This window comes from Dipodomys ordii, unplaced genomic scaffold, assembly GCF_000151885.1.
Source record: "Dipodomys ordii isolate 6190 unplaced genomic scaffold, Dord_2.0 Scaffold8, whole genome shotgun sequence".
NCBI classification, from domain to species: domain Eukaryota; kingdom Metazoa; phylum Chordata; class Mammalia; order Rodentia; family Heteromyidae; genus Dipodomys; species Dipodomys ordii.
This window is the reverse complement of record NW_012267224.1, coordinates 24,593,754-24,615,463: the sequence shown is the minus strand read 5'-3', so window position 1 is coordinate 24,615,463 and position 21,710 is coordinate 24,593,754. Positions and strand designations below refer to the sequence as shown.

The window sequence follows — 21,710 nt, the reverse complement described above, 5'->3', positions numbered from 1 at the left end:
AGCCTCCCCCCTCCCCCCCAGTTTCTAACACATTTATAAGATTATTTCTTTGTTGTTTTGTATGTCCCTCCCCCACGGTAGAACCCTGCTTTCACTGTATTTGATGTTGTTATAATTTGTGGAGGGGAAGGGAACAAACAAATCGTTTAACTAGGGATACAGGTGGACCCATTGCAACAATGAGACATACAAGTCCTTATGTCGAAAATGAACTTTACAACTTTGGTGGGGGGCGGGGAGGAGGGTTGGGTGCCGGGGTGGGGGAAGGATGGGAGGGGAAGGGGAAACAAAGGAGGAGGCTACAATGCTTGATAACAAATGTACTCATTATCTTACGCATGTAATTGTAACCCCTCTGTACAGTATTTTCACAATTAAAAAAGAAAAAAAATTATTCTAGTAGTTTCTTGTTTGAATAATTTTTAGATTTTTTTTTGTCTTTTCTTTTTTGATACTAGGGATCACACCTTTGCCACTGAGCTACAGCCTAGCCGTATTCTAATAGTTTGTATATGGCAGACTTAAAGGATACATGTTTTAGATTTTTAATGTTTTATATAAGAATTTAATGCAGCTTATGTTTCCCATAGTTATATTGGTATCACATTGAGTATATTTGGTAATGTTTGCATTCTTAACCCTCAAAAGATGGACATAATATTATGTCATTTCAGATTTTTATATAATTTTATTAGACCTTGCAAGATTACTAAAAAGCTTTAATAGAAGAGTAGGAGTTGGCTTTCATGGATTCCATGTCTGGAAATGTAGTTCTTCTCAGTCAAAATACAATGCATTTCTAGGTTACCATGTATTCTGGTATTCAAGTATAACACAAAATACATTTTGAAGTCAAATTTAGATTCTCAGTTGAGATCTTTGAAGTAGTTTACCTACATCTATTTTATCCTACGTTATAATCTTTTTATCCTCTGGGGTTATCTTTTTTCATTTTATAGGATTGTTAGCATTTCTAAAACTTTGCCTAAATATTGAGTGAGCATTCTTCCTTTATGAAAAAGACTTCATGTCAATTATATAATAGGCAAACTTTTTTTGTTATTGAGGCCAAATATGCCATACACGTAGCTTTCTTTTCTCCTGTTCAAATTACAAAGTATTCCAAACATAGCTGTATATTGAGAATGTTGTAATGAACATTATTACTCTTCGCTTTTCTCTGTTTACTTCAAATTATTATTTCCTATATTAATGTATATTAGACACATCCACATTAGATATCTTACTAAAATTAAGACAAATATTGGCATTCGTTTAATTATTCAAAAACTTTTCAAAAAGGAAATGAGGTTAATGTGTCATCTGATACATTTTATTTACTCTCTGGAGTGGGGTAAGGCAGGCTGTTCCTGAGGGACTATGTTTGATCTGAGGTTCCTCAAGGGTCACGTGTAGGCTGCTATTCTCTATTTGGTGCCTATGGAAACTTCTAGATCTGTACTCCAAATGCAGGAGGAAAGTCTTGCCTTTTAAAAAGCCTTCTGTTTGTTATTTAGCTATTTATAATGTTCTCCTTATTAATGTCAAATACTAAGTGACATTGTTTTTATGACCATTTACTTTTTACACCAGAAACCATAGCATTTGTCATTTACAACAGAACTGCCTATAGGTAACCTCTCTGCCTATAGGTCAGTACCATAAAAGTAGCATTTGAAAAATGGGAATAAAATGTACTCTACAAATAAAATGTTCTCCAAATAAGTCAAATGAAAGGACGATAATCCCATGTCAAATAATATGTTTGGAGACAAGATTAAAAAAAAACATTCAAGGAAACAGGAACACCCTTTCTTTCCCAAGTGGGAAACAGACCAAACCTTTCTATACTTCCAATGCTGCTAAAAATGATAGTGACATATAAAAAGAAAGCCACAGAAGTAATATTTTCCAGGCTAACTTAAAGGTGAATTTATTTTTTGAAGAGTGAAATGTTGAGAATAGGAAGGGTATTTGGTCTCCTGAAGAGGTATTGAAAGCTTGTGGGCATCAATACCAGGAATTCTTAAAATGAAAACAGTTCTATGATATTGTGGCTCCAACAATAGTGAACCTATCAAAGTGTGACGTTGGAACTTATTGCATCCAGTAAGTAATGAAAGACCTCAGTTTAGTGGTACGAAGCAATCCTAGTTGGAATTGTTGCTATATTCCTAAAACTACATTGTACTCTAGTAGTGAGTGATTAGTTTTTATTTGTCCCAGAAGACAAGGTTGAAAAAAAATTAAATCTCATTAAATATTGCACAATGCATGATTGTATCTGTCTTATAAGACATGTTTTTTTTTTTATTTTTGCATGAGCTTATTTGAGGGATAAAAGCTGAACCTAGTACAAGTAAATCATCAAGAATTATGGCAGAATGTGGGTGACATATTGGTAACAGATATTTGATGGGGCAGTAAAAATTTGCAGCAAGTCTGAGTGAGATAGATTATGAACAAGTGAGAATGAATTAGTGTTTATATTTACTAGATTTAGAATTTGGAAAATTTGGTCTTAGTTATGATTTCGTAATACATAGCTCTTGAGTAAATGAAACATTACATTTTTATAACTTGAACAAAGGGATTTCAAATTGAGAGTTTTTAGGTTCAAAGGTAACATTTCAGAGAATAAACGTTTTCCTTTGGGTTGCATATTAAATTGATTAAACAGGGAAATAAACAGTAGGAAACTAGTGAGACTGATAGGAATTTCAATGCCAGTTTTAACATACAATTATTAAAAAATGCCAGTACCTTTAATGTTAGTAAAACATAGAATGTGCATGATCACATGAGAGTCCTTAATGTGGTAAAAGGACAGCTCCCTGTGGCTACTGGGTTTATTTTTAGAAACATTCAAAACAGTAGTTCAGTCTTTGATCTCTAAGTTATTATATGTAGGGTCTGAAAACTAGACATCTCAAATATCTGTAGGTGGGATAAATATTAGGCCTAATTTGGTATAGGAACGGTTTTGTAAATCTATATTTTAACAAATAAAACAGTAGTGTATTAAATTTGTTACTGAATAAAGCATTATCTGAGTTCAAGCATTGGCTTGTAAAGGGTTTACAAAGAAACGCAGGGAGCAGGTGACTGGGGATGTGTGCCTAACATGCACAGAGGCCTGGATTCAAACTTCAGTACCTCATGGAAAGGAAAAACTATAGATTAAAAGAGACTTAGAGGTTTTGTTTATATTTGGATAAGAACAGATGGTTTAAAAGAGCTTGGCACAGGTGGCTCCTTCCTGTAATCCTAGCTACTCAGGAGGCTGAGATCTGAGGATCGTGGTTCAAAGCCAGGCAGGAGGAAAGTCCATGAGACTCTTATCTCCAGTAAACCACCAGAAAACTGGAAGTGGTGCTGTGGCTCAAGTGGTAGGGCCTTGGCTTTGGGTTGAGGGTTTGGGGGCCGGGGCCCGGGTTTCAGGCCCCTTCCTTGCTTTTGCCCCGGAAAAAAAAAAAGACACAGAAGACATGGCAGTATTTGAGCACTGATTGGTAGGAATGTTATAAGAAATTGTGATGACTTAATAGCCAGTTGAGTTTGGCTTAAATACTTACTGAATTATCAACAAACACTTGGAGGTCTCGGGTTTTCTTTTGAACAGTTCAGAGTAGAGGTCTATGAAGATAGAAATGGAATGTGGTTTGTGATGATTTATTAAAACTGGGAATAATGGGCATTCATGTTAGTACTCTCAGTAATCTTGCATGTTTGAAATTTTCTGTAGTAAAAACAGAAAAAAATGTAATATGCCATTATTGGAAGAGGATGTCTTCAGCATAGGCAACTCTGGAATGTAGTCAGAAGGGGGGATATGCAAAACAAAAGCATTCTTATAAATATACCTGATAGGTAAATGTTGAATTTTGTTTTTCTTCAGAGCCGAAGCCATTTATTTGAATCTTGGATGACTAGCTTCTAAATGCTTAATTCTGAAAACTGCCCAAGTCATAAAATCAGGATTAGATGATCCAAGTTACCACCAAGAAATTTCAGACTCAAGTGACACGGTAAGATTATATAAATATTCTAAAGGCTAAATAATGATGAAGGCCTAAAATGATCTTAAAATGCTGTTTTAGCTTCTAGCTTCTTTTAGAAAAAGCTTCTTGATTATTAGGTTTTTAAGACTATGAAATGCCTGAGATAATTAATTAGTTAAGTGTCAAAGTTTATTCTGTCTGGCATTTTTGAAGTTCTAGGCTGTGGATGACTGGCCTTATTGTTTTGGGCCTGTGATGGGGCAGCACAAGATAATGGAAGTGCAGTGTGGAGTGCAGCAGATCCACTCACCTTATGGCCAGGAAGTGGACAAAAAGAGAAGAGGGAGCCAGGACCCACAGTGTCCCCTATGTGACCAGGACTGGGCCCTACCTCTCAAAGGTGTTACCATCTCTCAATATTGCCAAGCTTTAGGCCAAGCTTTTCATATGTGACACATGTGGGCCTTTGGGAACATTCAAGATTCAAACTACAGCAAATCCTATGTTGTGATCATTTAAGTACGCAGGTGAGCAGAGCTCTGTGGCCTTTTGTCTTCAGACTTGGCTGGCCAATAATGGGCACACTCGTTGGAATGCCATGCCTCTTGTCCTTTGCGCTGTCTCAGGGTAGGAGCTCAGCAAGCTGATGCTGAAAAAGATTATGCCTTTTAAGTTGTTTATTTCAAGATGTGTTACATACATAGACTACTTTGTTAAATGGCACAAAAAAATTAATACGTAAGCTAAAAATGAAGACAAGAAAGGGAAGGGGCGGGTAGGGAGGGTGGGTGAGAATGTTGGAAGGGGTGACACGGATAGGAGGCACTGTATTCCTGAACTGCATTGTTAAATGGTAACACTTTGGTACAACTACTCAAAGCTAATGAAAATATTCAAAAAAATACTTTCTCACTAAAGAAACCACAGGTGTTTATTAGGGATCAGCATCAGTAAAGAGGGCAAGTGGGATAGGATAGGGTAAAGGAAACACAACTCCAGTGCAGGTACCACAAAGTTAGGCCAACCCTTCAGGGTCTGTGGTAGCTCTGAGAGTTGATTTCCCTTACTTACTATTGTAAGCTTGAAGACACATCTCAGTGGCTTTGTGTCTCGCACAGATCATTAAACAATCTGCTCAGTAAATATATGTTGCATAAAAAAAAAATCAGAAAAACTATATGTGTTCCCTCTGGAGCCCCTGATGTTTAGAGCCCCTCTTGTCTTAGGTTACCTTATCCTTCAGCTCTTTCCTCTCTGCAAAAGAAATGCAGTTTTAAACAATGAGTTGACAGTGACACAGCTGCTTGCTGTGTATATTGTGGATGAACATAAAAGTAACTTCCCTTCCACAATTCGCTTGTGTAGCATACTACTCTGTCTCTGGGCTTGGTAGATAAGAGCAGACCAGCTCCCTAGATAAGACTCAGGCCTCTGTGCCTGAGGCAAACAACAAACCTAGGATATAATGACCATGAGATCATATTCATAAAGAGAAGCAAATTTGTCTTTCATATGACTTCCTTGTTGTTGGGGTTTTCTTTTTACCCCTTTTTACATAGACAGAATTTGTATTTTACCTTCAAATATTCTCTGAGACTTAATACTTTATTACTACTTTACTATAAAGAACCTTCACATACCATCTTTTAAATGAACCAACTAAGGAGTAGTTGGCTATATAAGTAATACTGTAGCAAAGTAAAGATAAAAAAAACGAAGTAATTTCGAAGTAGACCTTTCTTTGGCTTTTCTTTTACAACCATTTTCCAGATAGTTATAGAGATCCTGTATTATGTAAATAATTTCCTTCATGTTGTATGTTAGAAGAATGAGATTATAAATGTGTTTCACTAGGTGATTTTTGAAATCATTTAAATGTGTGTATGCCCTTTCTTTTTTTGTTTATAATTACATGAGCTGTCCTTGAACTCAAGATTCTCTCAAATTAGCTGGGATTATAGATGGTTACTGTTATACTCAACCATACTTTGCAAATTCTTCAATTTTATGCTCTTAGTTCTATTAAAATTTTGTTTTATTGTATGTACAGAGGAATTACAATTACCGATGTCAGATATTGAGTACATTTCTTTTGAACAGTGTCACCCGCTTCCTCATTTTCTCCCGGTTTTTTCCCTCCCAGTCCTCCTCCCTACCCCAAAGTCATATAGCTCATTTCCAACCTATTGTCTAGTGAGTATCACTGCTGAAATCTATTTATCTTAAATAATCAATTTTCTCATAATTCTTGTCAGTAATATTGATAATCAAATTGATCATGGTAAGGAAGAAGTATTGTGTTTAAAAGTACATTTGGAATGGTCATAATGTAGTATGAAGTTTTTTTCATATTCTATAGAAATTGCTTCTGAAGTCTATTAGTAGATTTTCAAAATGATAAGAATTGTTTTTTGAATACCAGTTCCTGTTTCATGCTTTAGCTGTAAGTTTATTTGAAAGGCACACCTCAGACCAAAGTAAATTTGTCTTTACATTATCACAGCAAATGTTTTCAAAGTCTTAAATGTTAAACTAGAAATATACTGAGTACTTTATGGTCTCAATATTGCTGTTACCACCCATTGTACAAGTATATGTCTACACATAGTGAAGTTTTACAGTGGAAAGCTCTTTGGTTTGTTATCAGCACAAACAGTATAGGTCCTAAAAATCAGCTTCCAAACAGCTGGTGGTTGACCTGCGGGGCTGTAGCACCGCCTAAATTCACATGACGTCTCTTTGCTCTTTGACACAAATAGTGTACCTTAACTTCCCATCAAGGAAGTTGGTGTAGGCACCTTTCTGTGAGCTTGTGGACTTGTAATGGAAAAGAAGCTTCAAATGGATTTTTTAAAGAGAGTCGTTCCTCCCATTCTTTCTGGAGACATGATTTCTGAATCTGGGGACAGGATTCAGGAAAATTTCCCAAGATTAGTTAAGGTGCAGCGTCTTAGTATGCTTTCATCTGAGAAGATAGTAGGTGATCAAGACAGAAATAATTTGCATGGAAGTAATTGTGACAGATACCAACATCAACAATTAGGTAAGCTAAAACCACATTTCTTTCAAGAAGTATTTTGGGAAAGCAAAATTGTTTGTGAAAATATGAAATCTAGGGAACATGGGTTTTATTATGAAAATCTTTAATACTAAATATTTTGCTTTGAATTTAGGGGAAGAAGTATTTATATTGTAAAGTAATGTAAAACCATTAATAACATTGGCAGTTTTGATAATCTCTGGAAAATATTTTGATGAAGGATTATTGAAAAATGTTATTAAAATTTGTAGCATATGTAAGTTAAAAATGAGATACTAAATTTTATATATCACTATAGAAATGACTTATATTTAATTTTAAAAAGTCTCACTATTTTGTTCTAAAGATAACAAATATCTAGAGTGAAAATATTGGAGTGAAATACTAAAAAAGTATTTTAAGAACTGAGCAGTGTAGAGTGCTTTTCTAATGTGCTTGGCCTTGGGTTTGATCTCTATTACTACTGCTTAACCTGCTCCCTATCCCCCCCAAAAAAAGTCTTGTAATATACAGTGATTATTTTGTATCATAGTGCTTTTGGCACAAAAATCAATTTTTTAAATGATCAAATGGCCAGCAGGTAGATAAATATTTTAAGTTTTAAAATTTCTGGTTAACAACACTTTTAAATGATCTGGGTGCCAGTGGCTTACTCCTGTACTCCGAGCTACTCAGGAGGGTGAGATCTGAGGATCACAGTTCAAAGCCAGCCTTGGGCAGCAAAGTTCATGAGACTCTTCTCTCCTGTTAACCACCAGAAAACCAGAAGTGGTGCTGTGGCTCTAGTGGTAGAGCACCCGCCTTGAGCTAAAGAGCTGAGGGACAGCTCCCAAGCCCAGAGTTCAAGCCCCAGGACCCACAAAAAAAACCCTCCAAAACAAAACAAAAAAAACCCACTTTTTTTTTTAATTGTGAAAATACTGTACAGAGGGGTTACAATTACATGGGAAAGATAATGAGTACACTTCTTACCAAGCATTGTAGTCTCCTCCTTTGTTTCCCCTTCCAATCCCATCCTCCCCCACTCCCCAACCCTCCTCCCCCCCAAAGTTATAAAGTTTGTTTTCAACATAAGACTTGTATGTCTCATTGTTGCAATGGGTCCACCTGTATCCCTATTTAAACTATTTGTTTTTTCCCTTCCCCTCCACAAATTATAGCAACATCAAATACAGTGAAAGCAGGGGTTATACCGTGGAGGAGGGACATACAATGCAACAAAGAAATCATCTTATAAATGTGTTAGAAACAATTGCATGAAAGAAAACATTTGAATACATATCTTTTTAAATGTGTACATATATTTTTATTGATAGAATTTAAAAATAAGTTGGATTATTATCTAAATGTTTGCTGAACTTGGTTTTTTTTTTTTGTTGTTGTTGTTGTTGGTTGTGTGGCTTGAACTCTGAACCTGGGCACTGTCCCTCAGCTAAGATTGGACTTGATGTTTAAATGTAATATGATGTGCTTTCTTACATCTTCCTTTTTTTCTCTCTCTAAGCTTGATCTTTTTTTGTCCCTCTACCCTTTGAGCCATGCCTCTAGCCCTTTTTTTTACTTTATATTTTTTTGAATAGGGCTTCCAGTTGAATGGTGACCTTCCCACATATTCTTCTTTTATGCTGGCATTTTCCTTGTTGAGAATGGGATATGGCTTAATTTTTGGCTAAGCTGGCCTCAAACCATGATCCTTCCAGTCTGCCTCCTAAGTAGCTGGGATTAATGGCATGAGCTACCATACCCAGCCTGTTCTTGCCTCCCCCACCTCTGCCCAAAAGAGTACCTTAAACTCTTGGATTAAATTAAATTTGAGGTAGATTTTTGTTAATTTGTAAACAGAGTCTCAATAGTCAAGATTTGTCATAATTACATTAATTAAGGACAAAACAAAACATAATTAGGGAGTACTAACAAATCTGATCTCTGTTGGAATTCCTAGGCTGCAGGGCAAGTTCTCGGTGGGGTGACCTGACCAGGTTTACTCTTTGGAGTCAAAATACAACTTTAGGGAACAACTTTTAAAATGAAAGGAGTTATGCAGGTATTTTAAAGTGTGAGGGCTTTGAATCTCAGGATTTGTTATTACCTTAGTATTATTCATGAGAAAAGTAGAAAGAGGAAGTGCAGTTTACTTTCTTTACCTGTGCTTTCCAGTGACTGGGGAGAGGAGATAATTCAGGTGGTTAACCAGGAAAAAAAAATGCATGGGACAGTTTACCTATGGGGTGTTGTAGGTTTTTATTTTTTCCCCCATTTAATGAAGGAGAAATTAAACTAGGAAGAAATTTAAGATAGGTAATAAAAATAAGGAGCTATTTTTTTTCCAGAGCAAAACTGGTATGTAATCTCATAGCTGTATATTTGAATCAATTTTTCCCCAACTTCTTGAACTGTTAATTCAATATTTTTGAAGTTTCTAAGGGATGTTAGACTAGATTGTCAGATAGATGAGAAATTGTAGTTTTGGTGAGGATTAACTGAGAACAAGCCCAGCTTAGTTAGAAAATGTAGAAACCACCCTACTACTTTTAGCTGTAGAGTTATTTATAAATACTTAGGATTTCTTTGACAAATTATGTGCAGAGTTGATAAAGTATGCTAGCACTTTGTAGAACTTTTTCTTTGCTCTTGGTATTTTTTTTTTCTTTCAGTTTTAAACTTTAAACAGGTAAGCAGTGTAATATTAAAAACATCAACAGTCTGGGGAGGCGGCTCAATGTGCTTGCCTTGCATGCGTGAGGCCCTGGGTTCGATTCCTCAGCACCACATAAGTGGAAAAAGCTGGAAGTGGTACTGTGGCTCAAGTGGTAGCCTTGAGCTAAAGAGCTGAGGGACAGCGCCCAGGCCCAGAGTTCAGGCCCCACAACTGGCCAAACAACAACAACAACAACAACAACAGCACTATAGCCATTCTCAAACAGCCCACTGGGCACAACATGATCCCCTATCCTTCAGTACAGGAGTAATGAATGCCTGAAGCACAGTGCTCATTGTACAATCCCCCATGTCACCATTTATGCTCCCAGTAGGAAGAGTTGTGAACATCCTGAGTTGCTTGCTTTTTAAACTTTTTTTATGCCAGTTGTACTTATTATTGTGATTATGTAATTTAATTATTTATTACATAATTTGTTAAAATATGAAATTGAAAAAGAATTGTTTTAGTGTTAGTAGAGTTGGGTGCTTTGGTCAGATACCATAAGGATGAATTCCTAAAAAACGAAATACATGCTTGAATTAAATGTAGGGTGGAGAAGTATACAAGATTGTAAGGATTTTGCCCTTGGATTTGTTCTAAAATTGGAAATCATAGCTAATGTACCTGGGTCCAGATGTAGACAAGGAAGACAAATGACATAATCAGTCAACCATCCCAAAAGACAAGGCCTTGGCCCTGTATTAGAGACTGTGGATTAAACAGGAATTTTACATTTGAAGCTAAGTTAAACTGTATCTCTTGAATTTTGTATTATTAAAGTAGTCATTTATTCGCCGTACTTAGATCCTTAGAATAAAGAAGGCGTCAAAAACGATTGTAGTGTGGGTTAAGTGATACAGGTCATATAGTCTTTATTTTGCTTAGGAAATGCTGCAATACCTTTCTTTTAGTTTTTATGTCAAGTCGTGATTATATGATCAAAGACTGATGCAGATCAGTTTGGATCTGGAGGTGTAGATCAGTGGTAAGAGTACTTACCTAGCATGCATGAGGCTCTGGATTCCACCCTCGCTCTGTCCCTCTCCCTGCCCTGCCAAACAAAACCACAACCCAAACCTCTGATTTTTATTGATAACTATTAGTAGTTCTACAACATATAAGATTAATTGGTAAATGTTGGTGCCATGCTACTGTCGCTATATCCTGAGTAGCATGTGCCACCATGCCTGGCTGTTTTTTGTTTTGTTTTGTTTTTGTCTCATTACTGAGGCTTGAACTCAGGACCTGGGTGCTATTTTTTAACTCTTCTGCTCAAGCTGGTATTCAACCAGTTAAGCTACAGCTCCATTTCCATAACATTGAGTTTTATAGAATTCTAAGAGAGGAAACAATGATAAATTGAACAGGAAATAAAATATTAAAATTATAAATAAAATAATATAAATATTAAAAGTGAAAGAAATGTATGAGTATCTGCTTTATTCTACCAAAATTTTAGAAGCTCATGTAGGCTTAACCAAATTGCTTGAATTTTTTTAAAATCATAAAGTGTTAATAGCCACTTCATTGTTGGAAAAGTCAGTATTTGCTCTTTGTATAACCATATGTCATTGCAATGCTGTTAGTTGTTTTAGAAATTTTAGTTTCAAAACACTTTAAAAATATAGCATGTATTCATCCAGTTTACTTGTTCTTTTATAGAACATGTATCTTCAAGGTGAGTTCATTTTAACTGAGAGAGATCTTTCAGTAGGAAAACGCTTTAATTCTAGTATTATCAGGCAGTGCTTTTGAGACTCTTTCATTCTAATAAACAATTATAATTATTTTTAATATAATTTTGGTAAGTGAATAATTGTTTCAGTCACTTTTGCAAAATCATTAAAAGAGACATCTTGAGGTATCATTTCCATCTCATTGCAAAATCTTTATGACCACCTGGAATATTTACATTAATTAATATTCATCAACTTTCTTTAGCTATCACAAATAACCTAAGATACAAGGTATGAAGCGAAAACATTTCAGTCTATGATTTGTTGGCCTTCCTGCTCTGGACAAGTGACAGCCCATTTTGGTAGGAGCTACATGGAGGAGCCCGATCAATCACTTATTTCTTGGCCAGGAAGTGAGAAGAAAGGGGAAGAGAGACAGTCCCCCAATCTCCCTTGCCCCCAGCAAGCTGAAGAACTGCTCAGAGGTACCACCATCTTCCAACAGTGCCATGGGCTTAGAGCAAGCCTTTTTATGGAGCAAGATCCTCACTTCCCCCCTTTGGGGGACTTGGCAGATTCGAATTATAACAAATGGTCTACTGGTATCGATTGTTCTATGCTGAGCTTTTCAGCATAGCCAGCTTATCAAGGGTGAGCCAAATGGAATAGCACATGTTTTCAACTTCTATTTTAAAAGCTGCTGTTTATATTTGACTAGCAGAGAAAAGGGGATGCACAGACTTCTTAGTTGTATATAATTGATCTTTTCAGTTTTGTTTTTGCAGAACATTAGGAGTTAAATTGTCTAAGATGGTTTTGCTTGATGTTCCTGGTATTGCATAGAGGAATATCATGGCATGCCCTTAAACAATGGTTATTTTTTAATTTTTGAGAAGGAGAATGAATGGATGGGTAATGAACAACCAAGTCTTCATTGAAGACCAGATGACAAGGGAGTGTTGAGAAAGTACTGGGAGACAATCTGACACTTCAGATGCTGGTAGTGTTTATTTTATCTACTGTAATCATTTTATAAGAAGGCCTTTTAGATGATTTCCTCAGATTACATGGCTGAATATTTTTAAAAATTGAGACATTTAACTACGGTTAAGAGTTAGGGTCAGGGCCTTTATTTCTTTGACTTTCAATTGAACCTGGAAGAAACCAACTGAAAGAAAGCATTTGTTTCCCTTTTAAGCAGGGATGGCTTCCCCCCTTTTCCTGTGTTGATCCTGAATCACTATCAGGGGCTGGTAAAATACAGCCATGCAAGCTAGGAATGGTGGCTCATGACCATAATCTTAGCTACTTGAAGACCGAGATCTGGAGGACCTTGGTTTGTCAGTTTGGGTAGAAAGTTTATGAGACAATACCATCTCAATAAAAAAGCTGTTATTCCAGCTATATAAGTAGGAAGCATAAATAGGATTGTGGTCCCGGCCAGTCGGGCAGAAAGTAAGACTATTATTTGGAAAATAATAGAAACAAGAAGGACTGGAGGTACAGTAGAATGCCTGTGTAGCAAGTGGGAGGCCTTGAGTTCAAATCCCCCTGCCCCCCATTTCTCTTGTAAAACAGCCATACACCACATGATGTCATGGTCAATAACAGATTGTACATATGGTAGTGGTCTCAAAAGATTATATCACTAAGTGATAAGCTGTCTGTGTTTGTATAAATTGACTCTGAGGTTTGCACAAGGAAATTGTATTTCTCAGAATGTATCCCTATGCATGACTGTATTTCAATTCCTTATATCAGGTGATTTTCAGCCACTGTTCCATGTCTCCCAGAATTACTCCTAATGCTTTAGTTTTCCTGCTTCTACCAAGGTTCCTCTTGGACCAGCCTAGATTTAATCAGCTAAAGGATAAGTCTTGCTCAGATCCAGAACTAGATTGAGGCTGCACCTGGTTCAAACGTAATGTAGTACTGTATCTTCCTGGCTGATGGTTCTCTCAAGGCTCACCCTGCTTCTTTCTTACTTAACAAGCAAAAGGAAGGTAATATTAAATCCAAAGCAAGATAAGTGAAAGGAAATGAGAAAGATATATAAATAATTATCTGTAAAACATAGGAGACAATAATGGTGTAAAAATGGGCATAATAGCAAAAAGATAGCAGAACATATTAGCTGGATATAGTGGTATGCCCAGCACTCAGGAGACAGAAGTGGGAGATTGCTTGAAGTCAGAAATTCAAGCCAGCCTGAACAACAAACTAAAAGTAAACAAAAAATATACTAAAGAAAGTAACGATGTGGTTAAATGAAGAGTAATAGATTAAGATATAGTTAAATGTATATGCTAGGCAGGTTACATAGAAATAAAGTGCTCTATAAAGGGAATACAGGATGTGCTGTACAGGCCAAGGGTTAGCCCCACCCAAGTACTAATGGTGGCCTTTGAGATGAGGTAACTATAGATAGTCACTGCTTCCAACTCCTGGTGACCTTACGAAACTGGAATTGTGCAGAGGAGAAGTCTCTTGAGTGAATAGCCTTGAGGTGATTTCCGTCACCCTTTCCTCCCAGTTCATTTCTCTCTTTTAGGACTCTTAGCTCATAATCTACTATTTTGGCTATGCCATTTAATATCTAAGTATTGTTTCTTTTCGCAGTTAGTGTGGGTACTTTGAACACTCAGCTGGTCTGGTTTGTGTGGCTAAGCCTAAGGCTTAGCTTAGTGATACACAGTTAAAATAAGCAGTCAAATTCAGTTCTTTGGTTCTAGTCCTTTATAGAGCAAGATTTTGCTTAACAAGAGCTGTTGTCAGTTGCTGTATTTAGCCCACTGATTTTTCTTTCATAACCATCCAGCACATTGCTTAGAGGGCAGTGGTTCATCAAACCAAAAACAACCTTCTTATCAATTTCTAAAGAAAAGGAGAAGACATCAAATTGAACAAACCATCCAGACGAAGGACCAGCAAACTTTTTCTACAAAGGGCAAGATGGTAAATATTTGTAATTTGCAGGCTTTATATCTCTGTCACAAGTACCCTATTCTAGCTTTGTATGGTTATAAAAGCAGTCATAGACAATTCTTATATACATACACACATATATATATACACATATATGTATACTTAAAACATCCTAAAATTATTTGAAGGATAAAAATTTCTCTTAGGCTTCTGGATTTTCCTGTTATGTATTTTAAAGTATATATAGGTGTACTAGAAATGATATAAGCAAGAGATATATCTCTATTCATGTGATTTTTTTCCCCCTAAGCTCTAATGTGCTTAATTAAAACTCTTCTAGGGAAATCTTACAAATATGGATTCTGAAAAAAATATGGCTTCTGAAAAAAAATGGCTTCTGATTTACTAGTTTAGAGTGAAGCTTTAAGGAGTACTAAAATTATGAAGTTAGGCTCTTGAAACAGTACATTGTGGTGAAAGTTAGCCAGCCATAGTAATTTTTCTGTTTTGGATTCATCTATTTGGTGGCAGTGGACAGTCCCTTCATCTTTCTAACTCTAGGTGTGTTTCTTTGCCTCTGTTTGTGACTCTTTGTTTCCTGGTTTCTACTCTTCCTTATGGTTCTTACAACCATATCACACCCTGACTACCCCCTTTGTTTTGAAACAAGAGTGTGATATCCAACTGACCTCTCACTGATTGAAGATTTACTATGCTACTGACAGTTGAGGACAAGTACAGAAAGACAGGTGTGGCTGTAGGTGAAGAAGGCCTTTACTTTGTGAGCAGTGCTTCCTGGTAGCCAGCCATAGGTCTGCCCAAATACCGGGTAGTATGGTGTGTTCCTTGTTCTGCTGAATGTCAGCAGTGCCAACTTCATGCTTACCGCAGTCCTGCTCTCGGCAGTAAATCTGTGTTCACTCTATCTGTGGTTCATAGAAGTTTGTTTGTACTCTCTTAGTTCAATTGACAAATTGTGATATAGATACCCTTTTCTATTCCAAACATCTAGTGTACATATATTGACAGTGAAGGTATGTTAGTATTAATGATTCTAGTTTCTTTCATGCTATATATGTACATATATATCTATACATATGTATGTATCTATGTATACATAGTGTGTTGTTAAAATATAAACTTAGTAACTAAGAGCTTTTTGAATAGAAGTCTTAAAAATCTAAATTTTTATTTTTATTTAAATTTTTTATTGTTATTATAAAGGTGATGTGTGGAGCGGTTACAATTGCATACGTCTGGTGAAGAGGATGTTTCTTTTTTGACAATATCACCCCTTCCGTCTCTCTTCCAGTTTTTCCCTCTCATCCCCACCCTAGACTTTTATTAATATCTTAAAAGTTACTGTCTGAAGTTTTTAAGAGCTCAAGAATACATTTTAAATATAGCCAGAAAACGTGGACTTTTGCTCATGTAATAATCTTAGTGTTGTGCCAACTGATAACAAATTGGCATGGCTGTGACGGTAAGGAAGAAAGCATGATTACAGGCTCTGTTTTTTTTTTTTTTCATTTATAGCAGAGGAAGCAATTTTTTTTAAATGTGTGTGAATGATAAAAAAAGAACTAAAACCAAAAGCTAGGAACAAGTTTGGCTATTAATAAATACCTGTGTCAGGACCTTGATGGTAATTGTACCTTATGGCATTCAAAAGAAATATAATTGCTGTTCCATAGGTTTCCACTCCTGAAATGATAGTGCCGAGTTAAAATGACTTTTACAGGCTTTGTGCTGCTAATTTGAATATGTTGTTACATTGCTGGACTCTATGGAAATCCACTTAGAACTATGATTAAATATTTGACTAATCCTTCTAATATAAGCAGTTAATTTTGGACATGATCTGAAACCCTTTTACTAAGAATTCTTAGGACTGGTTTCTCCCTTAACACTGTAGGTTTTTATTTGATTGTCTTTCATAATCCTGTATTTGATATACAGTCTCTTTTATTTTTCCTCAGTTGATGGAGTATACTAATTTGTCATTATTATTGGGTAGCACATACTTGAAAATAATTCATTATGTTTCCCCTCATGAATAGAGAAGATGTTCTGAGAGCTTTGAGGAATTGCTTGTATGCCTATAAATGTTCCCTCTCTGTCCTCGTCTCTAGGCCCCACATCCCTTTGTTCTCTAGATTTAGCCAAGGCTAAGCTTACCAAATTTCATTTTATTTTTCTATGTCTGATAGTTTGGGATGCCATTATTTCTTGAGGTACTAATATGAGGAATAATCCATCCATTTCTGTTCTTTTCCTAAGAATGAGTTATGAATTGAATTTTATTTTAGAGTATTTGGAGTATTAAATTCTAATGAATTATATCTTTCCAGATGAACCAAAATTTCATTATTTATCAAGGACATCTTGTTCAGACTCCATCTAAATACCAATATTGTATTAGATTCACTGAGATTTTTTTCCTAGTGTATCTTGTTTTGATGTAAGGAAGTGTTCCTTTGTCTACTTTCCACTGAAAAATGTAAAACAAAGTGGTTAAGTCCATGAATTTTTATAATTTTAAAAGGCATAGAGCTAATGGGAACAGACTACAAGAAGAGGGATGGAAGCCTGCTCTCTAACCTACAGTAGGGTGCCACGGTTCTCATTGTCATCTCCACTGTTGGCCATGGTACCCTGTCTAGGTCAGGAGGAGCTCCAGACCAACTAATGATCAGAAATTGTGATTTTTCTGAAAAAACAAAGCATTCTTTAATGTATTGTTACCCAAAATGCAAGGAGGAATATAGTTGAAGGAAAATATCCAAGTCAGATTTTTCTGCTTTGCCAAGGATAAGCTATCAAAAATAATTTCAAAAGCTATCTTTTCGTGGTGATGCTATCAAAATATACATGTTTATACAACTTGGAGAATTCTGACTTTATAGAAAGTATAAAATGGAAAACTTTCACCTTTGGTTTTCTGATAAATTTACAGTAAGTTTTTGCCTATTTCTTGGTTTCTATGATTAATTGGCAGGGAACTCATTGGAAGAATAATGGCAGTATCATTATTTGATAGTAAGGGATTGAGAAAGAAATTGGAACACAGTGGGAATTTTGCTTGGTCTTCTAAAAGAATTGTTGGATGTGTATGTAATTTTCCCTGTGATTTGGATAATAAAAATTTGAGAAGAGTTAGAAAGGCAATACTTATTGCATTAAGTAAGTAGTGCTATGATGTTTGTGACTGGTAGTTGAAATAATAAGACAATTTGATTTATTGTTTTTATTTCAGACAAAATTCAGAGAAAACCATGCTTGTCCACATGAGCTGTTGAAGTAGTCTGAATTCAAAAGAATAATTCCATTTTCCTCAGCCCTGTGTTTACAGTGAACTTCTGATACAAAATGGAACTCTAAAATAAGCCCTGAAATCTATTTGGTTCCCAGAAGAAATAATTTGCCTAGGATATATGTAATTTAGTGATTGGCTGATTAGATAGAATAGAAACTTCAAGTTCTGATTTATTCTTTTAGATCTACATGGACAAGTTTAAACAGAAGAAAACCCATTATTATTAAAGCTGTGAGAAAAATAATCAATTTAACCCTTTCTTTCACAAAAGTTACCATAATCAGACCTTTGTGGCAAATAGTTATGTTCACTTTTGTAATTTATACAGTTTTACTAGGAATGAGCCTCAGTTGTTTTTATGGGGCATTGTAGCTAATGGTATTAGTAGCTTCTAAATCTTAAGTAAGGTTGGCTCAATAGAAATAGAAAAAAAAACATAGCAAAATATCTCTGGATATATATCCTAATCACTTGTCTGTTGACATTAATGACCTTGTTTGTTTGGATCTTGAACATGGTACTCCCTGAATCTGTTAACAGTTATTTGATGAAAAGAGGACTATGCTGTCAAATCACTTTGGGAAATACTTTCCATTAGACAGAAAAATAAATCATTTCTATAAAACATGGAGTCTTTTGCATGTTGATAAATTGTTAACATAAAGAATGAGATGGTCTAGGCAGGGTTTTAGACAGGGGAATACCCTTTATTCAGTCAACATCTGAAGGCATTTGTATTTCCTTAGACCAGGAAAAACCCTGCTCTAAACTGATGCTGAGATAATGTCTTATATGAAACAACAGTGTTGTGGAATTAGGTTCTATGTTGGTCAGCCCTTGAATCCCTCATTTGAATTGACTTTTAGGTCTGTTTATGAGGGAGCATATCTCATTCTTGGGCTACCAAAAATAAAAACACATACAAAAAACACCAACAACTTCAAATGACCTGCCCACGAATACTACTACCGGTGCACATTTCTTAATGAATGTGGTTTGCCTTTTCCCCTTAGCATATGGCACTTGTACAATGAAAGATGTTGTGTTAGCAAAAGTAACAGTGAACTGCTATGAGGTCCAAACACTTTCAGTTTGATATTGATATAAACTATTATTTTAGTTGTGAATTGTTTCTACTGTTTTGAAGAACTTATAGGCTTTTTAACAGTATCTAAGTTTAAATTTTTATTCTATGGAATACAGTTTACAAAGTGTCCTGTATTTGAACAAGTTAGTTTTCATTGTTTGCTGACTTTTCGACTGTAAGAATTTCAGGGTAATTAGGTGGTATAGGAAGAATAGAAGACCGTATGTTTTAAAAGCTGTCCCATTAATATAATGGAGTTACCTCTTTTGAGTAAGTTGCATGCAGCAGAAAACTGTCCTGAGCTGGTCAGTTTCAGAGGTGGATGGAGGCTCAGCCAGTGCTCATGACATCATCTCTCATTCCATTAGCCAGCATTATTATCTACAGTGGTGAGGGATACTGGACTCTGTTCATTATAGGCATGCCGAGAGCCTCTGCTCACTCTGGGTGCAGGGAGGGGTAGAGAAAATGTACTACCAGATCCCTAGAGGAAACTGACTGGTGTGGGGAAACATCACTGATTTTTTTTTTTTAGTTGGGGGAGGGGGAGATCACCTATTAGAAGAAGAGATTTACAGATCTTTCGCATTGTTATTTCCAGGGCCCTTAGTGAGTGAGAATAGTTAGCATCCAAGGGCAGCGCTTCCTCCCTTCTGTTTACTAGCAGTAGTGATGAACAGAAAGCAGCCAAAGGGAGGCTCTGCTTCTCCAAACTGATAACAGGGATATAAACCGAGAGGATAATTTTGGCCAGGTGCAGGTCTGCATAAAGAAAGGTGAGGGTGCCCTTCAGGGCACTTGTAATAAACTTGTGAGCTTTAAATTCAACGGGATGGTTCATCTGCATTCAGAGCGCTTCCCCTATACTTGTGCGTCACTGTGAGACTGCATGGTAATGAGCCAAGGCACTGTGGGCCAAACCTCTGCTGCCTGTGAGAGGAGAGGGGACAGCAGCGTGGAAAGGCGGATCGACAAAACCGCTGCCGCCGCCGCCGCCGCCGCTGCCCCTGCCCCTGCCCCTGCCCCTGCCCCTGCCCCTGCCACCGCCACCGCCACCGCCTCGGCTGCCTCCGCCGCTCTCGCAGCCCATTGAGACACGATGTTGAGCCTACAGGATTCTGTGTTTTTTGAAATTAGCATAAAGTCCTTGTTAAAGTCCTGGAGCAGCAGCTGTGAGTATACCTTCCTCAGTAGGGGACTGCTGAGGTGTGGTGATTGTTGCCATTCTTTGCATGCTTTCTCTTAAGACTCAGACAAATAGAATCAAAGCTGTTGAAAAATACCATGAAGAATGTTTTTGAGTGACCATCATTAAGGTAGTTAGACAATCTTGATGCACACACCTTGGGCAGGTAGACTGTCAGTAGTTTAATTCTCTCTGACTGAAATGTGCTAGCCTCGATTTTCTGGTATTGTGTGTCGGTGCATGCAAAGTTTCTGATAATTGGGCAAAAATGGGGGAAATGAAGATGGTGAGAAGTAGCTATAAATTTCTGCAGGGTAATCTGACACCAGTACTATTCCATAGTTCTGTCAGCATAAAATATACGTTTGAGGCTACAGCAGCTAAGGCATCAGGCTGTTTAATAGAAGATTTTCCCCCATTCTTATCATTGAAATTACAATGTAAACTAATCATTACATAGAAGTAATTTTTATGTGTAGCATATTTTCTGATAAAGAACACTTACGATGATCTACTTTTATTTCAGAGTTCAGTTAACTCAGTAAAACTAATGCCACTGGCTATTATCCTACCCACAATTCCCTTTCTAAAATGTGAATTTGGCAGAAAGATGAATTTTCTTTAGTTTTTGTAGTCATTTTCATGATACTTTTTTTCTGACGATCTCAAAACACTTTAACAATTATTTATTACCTGAGTTTGTGTGCTTTTTTTTTGCCATAATTATTCAAGCTAGTGCATTAAACAAACTCTGGTTCTATGCTCTTGTTTATTTTGACCATAGAATTTTGAAGTATAGGAAGTCTGTGACTTTTCCAAGGTCATGTGGAGAACTGGAAGAAGAGCTCAGTTGTTCTCACTCCCAACTGTGTGCTGGTGCCTGAGTGAGCTAATGAATAAAATATAAGAAATGAAATTTGCTTTTTTTTCAGTTCTTTATGAAAATATTTATTTAGTGTAGTTTTGTTTTATAAGCAAATAGTATCAAAGACCAAATGTTGACCTGAAGAAAACGTCTTTAGAGATAAGGCTTTAATTGAATACAGTTGGAGATTTGTAATATGCCACACATTCTACCTTTTTTATGCCCTTTCCTTTTTGGTCTTTAAGTAATTCTCCCTTGCAGAGATATTTTGTACCAGATGGCAGAAAAATGTTAGTTTTTAAAAAGTTTTTAAGTGAGTATATATAGTTAAAATGTTGAGAGAATTATAACAATTGACCAATTGAACTTAAATACTTTTACTAGTTCAAAGGAAGCTAGTAATTTAGAATATATTTTTGCTGACGTATATGAGAGTATATTTGCTAATATTTCCCCCTTCTCCTCCGTCTTCCTCCTTCTTTCATTCTTACTGTGTACGTACCTTAAAATAATAAAGTGAATTGAAATAAAGCTAAAATTAACAGATTCTTACAGAAAAGCAATATATTATAATACCCCAGAATCTGGCCTTGTAAAACTTTAGTTTGTTTAGGTACTTGTCAACACTGTAGTTGTTTTGTGGCTATTTAACTATTTCTACATGTTATTGTGTGGACCCTGTAATCAGCCACAGCCAAGTCTTACTTAGTCATATTCTCTGAATCCAAGAGTGAACTGAAAACAGATGTTAGCAAAGCCTTGAATTTTAGCTTTTAGTAGTAAAATGATTCAGTCTGTGGGTATCACATTGCCCTTGGGCATTCCTAGTACATCTGTACTTTTTACAGGTTTAAAGTACTACATTAATATTGAAAATAAATTGTTGGTATCAACCAATGTTTAGTTAGGCCTT

At 36.1% G+C, this 21,710-nt stretch overlaps 1 protein-coding gene across 1 annotated transcript in view; it reads left to right on the top strand.

Moving 5' to 3' along the window:
- Fryl (FRY-like) overlaps positions 1–21,710 on the top strand; it is a 224,823-nt gene that overhangs the window by 57,789 nt on the left and 145,324 nt on the right. The window contains exon 3 of the mRNA XM_013008917.1: positions 3,899–4,028. The gene's annotated coding sequence lies outside the window, so the exon portion shown is untranslated. The remainder of the gene's footprint in view (positions 1–3,898; positions 4,029–21,710) is intronic.